Source organism: Vombatus ursinus, unplaced genomic scaffold (genome assembly GCF_900497805.2).
Source record: "Vombatus ursinus unplaced genomic scaffold, bare-nosed wombat genome assembly UNPS02014789.1, whole genome shotgun sequence".
Classification (NCBI taxonomy): Eukaryota; Metazoa; Chordata; class Mammalia; order Diprotodontia; family Vombatidae; genus Vombatus; species Vombatus ursinus.
Window position 1 is genome coordinate 7495651 of NW_020954567.1, and position 12905 is coordinate 7508555.

The following is a 12905-nucleotide window of genomic DNA, read 5'->3' on the forward strand; positions in this document are numbered from 1 at the left end:
AGACCTGGAGTCAGGAAGACTCATCTTCATGATTTCAAATATGGACTCGGATACTTACTAGCTGTGTGACTCTGAGCAAGTCACTTAACCCTGATAGCCTCAGTTTCTTCATCTGTAAGATGAACTAGAGAAGGAAATGGCAAACCACTCTAGTATGTTTGCCAAGAAAACCTCAAATGGGATCACGAAGAGTCAGATACAACTGAAAAATGACTGAAAAACAACAACAAAAATCATTATTATGGAGATGATAATTGAACCAGTTGGTCTCTAGGTGGTGCAGTGGGCCTGGTGTCAGGAAGATTTGAGTTCAAATCCTGCCTCAGACATAGTTGTATGACCCTAGGCAAGCCACTTAACTTCTGATTGCATAGGTTTCCTCATCTGTAAAATGGGGGAAATACATTTATCTTCCAGGGTTATTGTGAGGATCAAAAGAGATAATAATTGTAAAGTGCTTAGCACAGTGCCTGGCAAATTGTAGGCACTTGTTACTTGTAGGCTTGTTATCTTCATTGCCCTTCCCAATGGGAGCTGAGGAGATGACCAAGTGAGACAGCATTGAAGGAAAGAAAAAGAAAAAAAAAAAACTAGGACATCCACTGAATAAGTTGATGAGAAACCATCAATGGAGACTGTGGTCAGACAGCTAGGAGATAAACGGAGGGAGAGCAGTGTCTCAGGAGGAATGGGTAATCAAGAGTGTGATAGATTTGAGTGCAGAGAGGTCAAGAAGGCTGAGGACTGGAAAAAGGCCGTTAAACTTGGCAATTAGGAGCCTGGCAACAGGAGAGAGCAGTTTCAGTTGAATGACAAGGGGCCAGAAGCCAGATTGTCCCAAAGCTGAACCAAGTCTGCTTAGGTCCAGAGCTCAGGGCATTGAGTCATAGGTACATTAGGATAAAGACTTCCCTTGCTTATATCATTTTGTGTAGACTCAGTTTAGGAATGATTTTATAAATCTTCCTACTAGAAATCAGAGAAATTCCCGTAAAAAGCGACAGAACAGAGAAAGGAAGGGGGTACTGCCTGTTTCACAGGGTACAACTAACCAACTGGAGGAAGGAAATATGGGTAGCCCTAGTGGATTAATATCATGTCAATGAAATCTGAAAAGCTCCAATATCTTCTGGTAGTAATCATCGATTTGATCAGATTGCTGTGCCCTATTCCATTTCTGGGGGGTGGCTAGGTGGTGCAGTGGATAGAGTGCCAGACCTGGAGTCAAGAAGTCTCATCTTCCTGAGTTCAAGTCTGACCTCAGACCCTTACTAGCTGTATGACCCCGAGCAAGTCACCTAACCCTGTTTGCCTCAGTTTCCTCATCTGTAAAATGAACTGGAGAAGGAAAAGACAAACCTCTCCAGTATCTTTGGCAAGAAAACTCAAATGGGGTCAGAAGAGTCAGACACGGCTGAAAAACAACTGAACAACATCTCTTTTTCTGAGCTAAGTGCAAAGGAGCTGGAGTTGGTGCAACTTCACTTTCATATATACTCCCACACCAAATACTGAGCAAAATTACATTGAAGCCGGATGCAATTTTTGCCTAAGGATCTTTGGAGAATAAATAATCAATCTCAGGCCATTTCTGTGTCTGGCAGCTCCTGTTTTCCCAGATGGCTCACAAATAGGCTTAGACAGCATTCCGGTCCAAAAGATGATGCTTCCCAAGGGAAAGGGCTATTGTTGTGAGGGCTTTTTGGAATTTTGTTTTCTCCTTTCCTCAGATTTTTGGACCTCTCTGTCTCACCTAAGGGAGGCAGGTGGTACAATTGAAAGAACATTGGCTCTGGAGTTAGGAGGTCTGGATTCATATCCTGGCCCTGCCAATTACCTTCTGTTGGGCCTTGGGAAAATAGCTTCATTTTTCAAGGCCTCAGTTTCCTCATCTGTAAAATCAGAGGTTTGAGCTATTAATTAATAAGCACTTATTTAGTGCTTACTGTATGCTTGAGCATTTATTTAGTGCTTACTATATGCTGGAGTGTTGGAGCATTTATGTGTAAGACCAAACGAAGCAGTGCCTGCCCTCACAATGCTCCCATTCTATAAGGGGAAACAATATGAATGAATATAAGTACCTTCCAATTTTATTTTTTTGGGGGGTAGGCACTTGCTGAGGGGGGATCTGGAAATGCCTTGTGCAGGAGTTAGAACCTGACCTTGACTTTGAAGGAAGGAAGGAGAGTAAGAGGCGCAGGTGAGATAGAGTAAGGATTCAAGTAAGGATAAAGGAGATGAGATGTTATATGAGAGGGACAGCAAGAAAGCCAGCTTGGCTGGAAAACAGAGAATGCAGAGTAATTTGTAATAAGCCTGGAAAAGATGGGTCAGAGCTAGGTTGTGAAGAACTTTTAGGTCCAGAGGCAATTGTGGTTGATAATAGAGACAACAGGGAACCATTCGAGTTTATAGAACAGGGTATGGTATGATTGAACCTGTGCTTTAGAGAGAGGGAAGACCTTGAGACTGCATGAATTCTAAGGTCTCTTCCAGTGCCCAATCTAGCATCTTATATAGGCTTCCCAGTCCAAGGGAATATGGTCCTGGGAAATTATTCCTTTTGTTGTTATTATACCAGATATAAAAGTATCTTTTTTGAAAGCTTTTTATGGTTACAAAGAGCTGCACATAATCAGATTTGGTTCCCATGATAAATTTTGGTGGCATATAGTGCATTTACTGTTAATGCCCTTTTAACCAATGAGAAAACAGGTTTCAGAGAGAGAAAGTAACATGCAGCAGGTCACCCAGTTAATAGTCAGGACCTGACACCAGGCTTTCTGGCTTGAAGTCTAATGCTTTCTATGGAAGTAAAGCAACAAATACACTGTAATACATATTGAGGCCTTTGTTATTTGTGGTTATATTATCTACATTAAATCAAATCAACATTAACTTTTCCCATTTGCTAATAATAACAGTAGCTAACATTTATCTAGCACCTACTATGTTCTAGGGCTAGGCTCTGTGCTAAGCACTTTGAAATCATTACCTCTTGTGATTCTCACACCAGACCTAAGAGGTAAGTGCTATTATTATTCTCATTTGACACTGAGGCAAACAGAGGTTAAGTGACTTGCCCAGGGTCACATAGCTAGTAAATATCTGAGAGCACATTTGAACTCAAGTCTTCCTGATGCCAGACCCAGCACGCTATCTGTTACACCACTTAGCCGTCCCGTTGTTAAAGTTGGGTAATCAACTACTCTATGACCCTTTTCAGAATTCCAGAGATTCTGAGTTGCAGACTGCCTTAGCTGAAGCTCTAACTACCACTTTTGTGCCTTCATACTCATCTATATCAGTCCTATATCTTTCATGTTCTGATTCCACTGTTCCCTAAAGTTCCATATATTACTCTGGAATATGTGTTCTATTATTAACAAACTGTCCTTTGTCTTGCATCTATGCCCCCTCCCTCTGTAAATTTACACACATAAACACATATATGTAGATGTATAGATGTATATATGTATAATAAATGCACACATATATTTACAGTATTTCTGCTCCCTCATATGTATGTATGTGTGCATATATGTATATATAAATATATGTATATGTGTATTTATATCCATACAGAGAGAGAGAGAGAGAGAGAGAGACTTTTCCGATAAGTGTATCTGTTGTTTCCCTCCAAATGTATGTAAACTCCTTAAAGCAGGGAATGTTTTGTCTTTGTTTTGTCTTTATGTGCCTAGCATCTGGTACTTTGCTCAGGACATAGTAAGCAACAGGGTAAAGTAACTTGACCAGGGTCACACAGCTACTAAGTGTCTGAGGCCAGATTTGAATCCAGGAAAATGAGTCTTCTTGATTCCAGCCCCAGCACTCTACCTGATGTGCCACCTAGCTGCCCCAAGTACATCATGATTGTGGCCAATGACCTGAAGTTAATTGCAATAATAATAGTAAGTCACAATAGCCATAAATATAGATGCCAACATTTATAAAGACTAAAATAATAATCCCTAGAAATACGGAGCTGTGAACTGGTCATGTCATTCTTGAAAGCAATTTGGAACTATGCACCTAAATTAAAAAACAAAACAAAACTATACATCCCCTTTGAATTAGATGTACCACTCCAAGTTGTATTCCTTAAGGAGATCAAAGAAAAAGACTCATAAGTACAAAAATATTCTCAGCAGCTCTTTTCATAATAAGTAAGACTGGAAACCAAAGGTTTTTTTTTGAAGTCTGTATATTTATTATGAGGATTTTCTTCTTCTTTTATTATTCAATCTGGGGGAGATATTGTTAAGGAGAGATAAGTACTTGTAAAAATGGATGATAAACAAATAAATACGAAATCGTATGGTAGAAAGTATTTGATTTGGAGTTAATCAACAAGCATTTATTAAGGACCTACTCTATGTAAGGCACTGGCTAGTCACTGTGAATCTAAGACAAAAATGAAATGGTTCTTGCCCTCAAGGAGTTTACATTCTATTAATGGAGACAATGTTATCAATGTATGAGTCTGGTCTGGGTTCAGATCCTGACTGCCATTTACTACCTGTGTGGCCTTAAGACAAATCACTAAACTTCTCTGGGTCCCATTTTCTTCACTTGTATAATGAGGGAATTGGATAAACTGATCTTTAAAATCCCCTCTCACTTTGAAACTATGCTCCTGTCTGGCTTCCCATACAAGGATGTTATGAAGATTGATGAACTAATGGGCTAGATGCTGACATGGGAGAGTTGTAAGTTCCTACCTATTTGGGATATCACAAATGTGCTAGGCTTTTTTTTTAAGTACCATGATGCAATTTTAGCAAATCAATAATATTTCTTTTTAAGATAAGCCATTTCAGCATATGGGTAGGGAATGTATTTTAACATATTTTTCTTAAGGATGGATTATGTCTTCCACATTTAGTGAAATCATCCGTTCTGCAAAAAGCACAGTTTTATCACCATACATCTTATTGTTGCTGCTGTTTAACATGTCTTCCACTGAACTCCTACTCCAATGTTTTATCATAGCATGGAGGTGATTCTATATGGCAAGGAAGAAGAAAACAATTTAAAATCAGAAGAATCAGAACCATTTTACTTACATATATTCTTATAGTCACTTAGGCTATAGAAATGCCATCCCAGTTGGTGCTTGTGAACACGTTTTCCCAAATCCCACTGCTGAGGGTCAGAAAAAATTGAAGTTTCCTCCATAGTCTTTTAAGTTCATTTTTCTAATACTTTTAATATTTCAATTTTAATATTTGAAGAATTTATGCATTCTCTCATCCTCTTCCACAAGTTGCATGCTCTCCAAGCTTAGGTTGATAGTTTTTGGAAGTTTTCAAGGTCAAAAATATTAGTTATCTGGTGATGAACCTCTCCAAACTTACAGGATAAGGCAAGTCACTCAACCCCAATTGCCTCCAAAAAAACCCCCAAACAAACAAACTTACAGGATGACAGGATCTCTCCAAACTTATAGGATGATAGGATTACATCTTTTCAGCTGGAAAGGACCTGGGAAATCATCTGGTCCAGCTCCCTAATAGTAAGCCTGAGTTAAACACTGCTCAGTTGGCAAAACCGGTGAGGGCACTTTTTCCCAAGTGTATGATCTATGACTCAGGCAAGAATCCTTAGAGGGCAGCTAGCTGGGACAGTGGATAGAGTGTTGGGCCTGGAGGCAGCAATACTCATCTTCCTGGGTTCAAATCTGGCCTCAGACACTTACTAGCTGGGTGACCCTGAACAAGTCTCTTAACTTTGTTTGCCTCAGTTTCCTTACCTGTAAAAATGAGCTGGAGGAGAAAATGACAAACCACTCCAGTGTCTTTGTTAAGAAAACCCCAAATATGGTCACGAAGAGTTGGACAGGACTCAACAACAAAATTAACAAAGAATCCTCAGATGGGTGGCCGTCCAGAGGGGGAATATTATGTAGGGGAGGCCCTACTTATTCTACACAGGCTTCTTAGACCTGATGGAACTTCTGCTCACATGTGGAAAACCTCTCCTTGCACTCACTAATCTGTAACTTAAGTAAAGTCATGGTTTGATGGTATTCTCAAGCTTTAAGCATTTCATCTCATCAGATGAGAACAAAGTCTAGAGTTGGCCTAAGACATCCCTCATTATTATAGAAGGGAACTGAGGTCCAAAGAAATAAGGGGATTTGTCCACAGTTACACAGCAATTAAGAAACAGATCCAGGAATTCATTCTAGTTTGGTAAGATCTTCTAGGACTCAAGCTTCCTTTTGTATTTTCTTTGAGACCCCAAGGTTATCTCTATACCCTCATGAAGCACTAGGTTATTATTATCATTCTCATTAGGGTATTTGCCGTTACGGGCACATCTGTGGAAGGAACTATAGTATTTGAGAGCTGAAAGCGATTTCAGAGGCCATATAGACCAATTCATAAAAAAGAAATCCTACCAATACATACCCAACAAATGATTATCCAGCCTCCACTTGAAGACACCCAAGGAGAGGGAACCCATTACTTCTCAAGGCAGCTTGAGGAGCTCACAGTGAGTCTTTTCTGAGAGGATTGAATGTGTCCTTTGAAAAATGAACTTATCCTTCCCAAGCACTGAATGGAAGGGCAGGATAAGGATTATACAAAGAAGGACAATGACAGTGATGATGGTAATATTATAACAGGGAGATGTATTGGAACTCAAAAGGCCTCCCTTTGCCACATGTACACCATGGACTCTACCAGGAGTCCAGGCTTAGAAGTCAGAGGACTGAGCTGGTATCCCAGCTTTTCTACTTATTACTTGTGTGAATTGGGCCTTATCAAATTACTTTTTTGGGAGTTTCAGTTGGTTTTTTTTTTTCGTTTGTAAAATAAAGGGCTTGTATTTAATAATCTTTCAGGTGCCTTCAAGCTCTGTATCTATGATCTGATGGAAAGGGGTAAAAAATACAGAAGCTGAGGCCATGTGCTGAAACTTCATGCCATGAAAAGATGTCATAAAAAAAACTTCACTATGAACCATATTTGATGATGATTGGAACAGCTATCAGGTTTTCCATTCAGTATAGTGAGCACTAGGCCAATTGCACTGCTGACTTCCCTTTCAGTTCCCACCCGAGTAGAACTGGCCACTATTACCAGCTTGCTGGTTGGAACAACTTCTGATGGTGGGACCCCACCCTTCAGGGGAATTCCCTAACTTAGTTTCTCTTGAGAGTTGGGGTTAAGTACATTATCAGAGACCACCAGGGTTCTTCCAAAAAAAAAAATTACAGTGAGTGTTCAATTTTGATTCATAGATACAAATGGCTGAGAACCCTGGGGGCAGGGGAGAATCAGTCATATTCCCCACCCAACTTTGGGGGCTCCTTTTGCAGCCTAAAATTGGTTTCAGAATTGAAAGTTTCCTCCCTACTCTGCCTTCCTGCCCACCCCTGTACTTCAAGAGGGTCAACCACAAACATTTTGCACGGCCTAGTGAGTGACAAGCTCAACGTTCCCCTTTAAGGACCGAGCCCTGAGCAGAGTAAGAGAGAGTTTGGGGTTCTAGCCACCCTGTGGTCCTAACCTGTACCAGAAAAAAGAATACCACGTGATTAAAGCCTGGTCAGTGTGATTAGTACAAGAGTCCAGAGACTAGACTTAAAGTCCAAAGATTGACATAAAAAATCATCACCAACACACATTTAGTAAACATTTACTGTATACTAAGGGCTGGAGATACAAAGAAAGGCAAAAAATTTTTCTCAAGAAATTCACATTCTAATATCTAGGTTCAATCTCAGATCTGACATAAGCTCTGTGGCTATAGGCAAGTCATTCACTGAGCCTCAATTTTGTCATCTGTAAAATGGAGATAATAATAATAGCTAATAATAATGGAGATAATAATAATAGCTTTTATAGCACTTTAAGGTTTATAAAGCACTTTATCAATATGATCTCATTTGATCCTTACAACAGCCCTGGGAGATAGATGTTATTATTTCCATTTTACAGATGAGGAAACAGATAAATAGAGTCTAAATGACTTGCTCAAGATTATACAGCTAGAAAGAGCTTGAGGCTGGGATTTGAATTCAGGTCTTCTTGTCTCTCTGTCCAACACTCCATCCACTGTGCCAGCCATCTGCCTAGCTGATATGTTAATGATATACTACTTACCTAGGAAGTTTCTTGGGAGGAAAGTACTTTGAAAACTGAGACAAATGTGATACTAATGTCAGCTATTATTTTGGAAGCTTCCCGTGTTTTGTACCTTACCTTTTGTAGATTTGAATAAAAACCGGAGACAGAGGAGAGGAAAAAGACAGGACTGGCCATCTAGTGCTTGCCTGAGGAGTTCAAGGTACAGAGGCACTGCTGGGGAAGCACCTCTCCTCTCAAGATTTAATATAAAGGCAGGGTAAGCCTATACCCCAAAAGCTATGCTAGCCATAGGGTCATTATGACAAAGACAATTGCCACTAATATAGGTGGTGCAGTGGACACTGCTGGGCCTGTTCTCAGGAAGACTGAGTTCAAATTTGGCTTCACATACTAGCAATTTGACCCTGGGTAAGTCACTTCACATCTCTTTGCCTCAGTTTCTTCCTCTGTAAAATGGGGATAATAATAGCAACTAAATCCCAGAATTGTTGTGAGGATTAAGTGAAATAAAAATTGTAAATTGCTTAACATAATGCTTGGCAAATAGTAAGCACTTCATAAATATTAGTTATTATTATTACTATGAATATAGCACTTTCAAATTTGTGAAGCATTTTATCTTATTTGATACAACAGTCCTATGAGCCAAGAGCTAGAGATATTAATATCTCTCTATATTCCTTATAATACATATGAGGAGACTGAGACTCAGAGAGATTGGTCTAGGGTCACATAGAAACTTTATGAGGTGGGATTTGAACCCGTCTTCTCGACTGTAGGTGCAGCATCCCATCCAGTAAGCCAGGCTGCTCTCTCTTCATCTGAGCCATCATAACAGGGACTAGAAGTGTCCTATTTGTCACTATTGGAAATAACCCTAATGACCAAATGTAAGAAATACTGAAGCCTCCCCACCCCAACTTAGAGAAGTTAAGTCACCCTGTCAAAGTAGCAACAGCAACAATAACAGCCCAAAGCTCCTTTCCCACAGGTAGAGAGTTTAAATATCAACTAGTCTCCAGCTCTCCAGGAATCTTTCCTTCCCCTACTAGCATGAATCGGTGCCCAAGTCCAGACTCTTCTCTCCCTTCTGCCAATGCCTGCTTCTCCTAGTCTCAAATAAGAATCCTATTAAAACATGAGACTTTACTGGTTGGGGCGAGGGTGCCCATTCTCTCTGCAATCCTAGTAGACTACCCAGTTCTCCACAGGGACTCAGTAGATAGGTTTTCATCTTTGTCTTCTACCGTCTTTAGTTTTGTAAGTATCTCCCCTCGATTAAAAATGGCTTGTTTTTCTTTCTTCTGAGCTTTATGTTTCCTTGTACTGGGTTTTTTGGCATTTTGATCCTTCCTGAGATTTTGTTAAGATACTAGGCAATATTTGCTTTGTGGAGGTTGTATGATTTTGCAAAAAATGATTCTGGGACTTTTTTTGTTGTTGTTACTGTTAAAGTCCTCTTTAGGTGGCTATTCATTTCAATGTTGATTCCTTCACAAAAGGGAGAAAACATTTATAAGGATGACGTTTTGAGCTTGGGTAACTAGGAGAATGGTAATACCATTAATAGTCATGGGAAAGCTAGGAGATGGTTCTTGGCCACGTGAAGCTTATAATCTAGTGTCAAAGTTTCACAGAATTAAGAGCATGTTTGATGGAAAAGCTAAGAATCCAGTTTTAGACACATTGAAGATAGTTCAGGGGACTCTGGAATGTTTGTTATTAACAAGCAGCACTGACCTTTTAGGCAAAGTCCCTAGCATCCCCAGTGATGTGACTTGAGGAATTCAGGAAGGGACAATCTGTCCCCAAATGTCTCCCTTACCTCTTCCTGGTGCCTGACACACCACAGTTACAGCTCTATTCCTTTATATTCAAGTATTGCTCTTGATTAAACTCTCTGAGCAACCACCCATCAATCACCATCTACTTAGAATGAATAGTATAGTTTAATTTTTTCCCGCTCAGCTAGTTGATAATCAGGTTTGGATAAAGGAGTGGGGATGTGTGTGAAACAGGGGTACTTAACCTTTTTTTAATGGCAGTCTGGTAAAGCCTTAGGACCTCTTTTCAGAATAGTTTTTGAAATGTGTAGAATAAAATAGAAAAGATTACAAAGGAAATCAAACATGTTGAAATAGTTATTTGCATGTTTTTAAAAAGTTCGTGGACTCTGGGTAAAAATAGACTCATATTATATATATTTATATGTATATATATGTATGTATGTATGTATGGCAGTCAAGTCTCATTTAAAAAAATAAATTTATTTATTTATTTTTAGTTTTCAACATTCACTTCCATAAGATTTTGAGTTCCAAATTTTCTCCCCATCTGTCCCCTCCCCCCAGCCCCAAGACAGTGTGCAAATTGATACAGGCTCAACATATACATTCAAATTAACCTATTTTCACATTAGTCATGTTGTAAAGAAGAAATAGACTCTTATATTAAAGTCCCTAGATTACAGAAGTGAAGATTAGATCACTTAGGTGTGCCCTACCCACCCTAATCCACCTACCTCCTCTCTCTGGGTGATTTCCTCCAACTTTCTTTCTGGTCACTTTTTCAATCCTTGCATAGAAGTCTTTTACTCTACTGTAGAAAAGATGTCTACTTTAAAGAGAGCAGACTGGGCCTCTAGACCCAAGAGTCTGCATCTTCAGTGATTCAATAGTGATAAATGTAGCAGTGAAACATGCTAAGGAAGTGTACCAAGAAGTCGGAACAAATGGAGGAAATGTAAAGGGTCAATTATTTTCTCCATGGATTGATGTAATTCATGCACATTTTGCATTGAGGTCAAAATTAGTAACCTGCTATTTTGCCCTCCACACAAAATTCCAGAAATAATATCTCATATTTGCATAGTATTCCTATTTGTACCTATGATTTCCCATAAATAGATAGGTCAGATCTTCACATTTTCCTTCCCCATTTTCTGGAAGATAAAACAAAGTCCTTGAAGGGAACAAATGACTTGTGAGTTGCACAACTGATAAGTAGCAATGGCAAAATTGGAACCTAGGCTTTCTAAGTCTACAACCAGTTCATAGTTTCACCTGTTCTCTATTTCCTCACTCTGGTGAGTTGATGTGAAAGACACATCAATGGCTAATAGAGACTGGACACCTTTTACTAGTCAGAGATTTAATCCCCTCCCATAGTAGGACCATAAATAACTAACACCCCCTACCCCTGTCTCAAACACACTTTGGACTTCTCTTTTCTGTTAAAAAGTATATATTATAATGATGACCATAATAAACATTTTTAGGAACATAAAGTGTTATCAATATGTTCTTATCCCTCTTTTGCAATAATTGGTCAACATTATTCCAACACAATATCTCTCATAAAACTTGATGCCCAGAACTAAATGGCTTTCTCTGAATGCCAGCTCCCAAGTTTAGTGGGCCTCCCTTGATCTGAATACTGCATAGCTATTAATACATTCTAAGGTTTCATTAGCTTTTGGGACAGCCACATCATACATATTGAGCTTCCAGGCAACTAAAACCCATGGGTCTTTTTTGCTAGCTGTATCTTTCTCATCTTGTGTAAATATAAATAAGTTTTTCAACCTAAATATATGCTTTTACATTTATCACTAATTTCATATTATTAGTTTTTTGTGTCTGTAAACATGTTTGTAAATCTTAGCTGTATTTTCCAATATATCAAACTTAATCATCTTATCCACAAGGATGTTCTAGATCTTTTTCTAATGCCTTGCTGAATTCCTTCCCCATTCCAATCCATCCCCTACACAGTTGCCAAAGTGGTTCTTCTAAAGGGTAGGTCTTAGCTGTACTTAATAATTTCCATTGGTTCCCTATTACTTCCAAGTTCAATTATGTTACTTTGCCATTCATGGCTCTTCATAACCTGGTCTCTTCCTACATTGCTGATCTTGAAGCAACTAGGTAATATAGCGGATAGAGGACTGACTCTAGAGTCAGGAAAACCTAAGTTCAAATACTTCCTCAGACACTTACTACGTGACCCTGGGCAAGTCATTTTCGTCTTGTTCAGCCTTAGTTTCCTCAATTGTAAAGTGGAGATAATAACAGGATCTAATTTACAGGGTTGTCATAAGGATCAAATGAAATAGTATCTGTAAAATGCTTAGCACAGTGGCTGGCACGTGGTGTGCACTATGTAAATGCCTATTCCCTTCCTCTTACACTTTCTTCCTTTCTGTCTTCTCTATGATACAGCTACACTGGCCCCCTTGCTGTTCCTCACATCTGACACTCTGTTTCCCATTTCTTTACCTTTGCACCGTCTCCACCCCCATGCCTGTAATACTTTTCCTCTTCACTTCTGTCTCTTAGAATCCCTGGATTCCTTTAAGATTCGTAAGCCATAGGAGACTTTTCCTGATCCTCTAACCTGCTATATTCTTCCATCTACTCTGTGTGTGTATACATATACATAAACATAAACATAAACAAACATATACATACATACATATATATATATAAATTTATATTTCTCTCTTCATTAGAATGCAAACTCTTTAGGGGCAGGGATGGTTGTTGACTTTTTTTTTGTGCATAGTATAAGTTCCTGGAAAATAATAATAATTTAGTAAATGTTCCTTGATTTAGTGATTGATGATATGCTTTTTTTTTTTAGCATATACTAAACTTTATATTGACATCATACTCCTAGCCAAGAACGTTTCTATAAACAAGAAACTTTATAAGCAGATGTAAACAATGCAGTATGTATTGCTTACACACATTTTCTAGATCAAGTGTAGATATACCCTTAGGGGTAGGGAAAGGAGCTAAG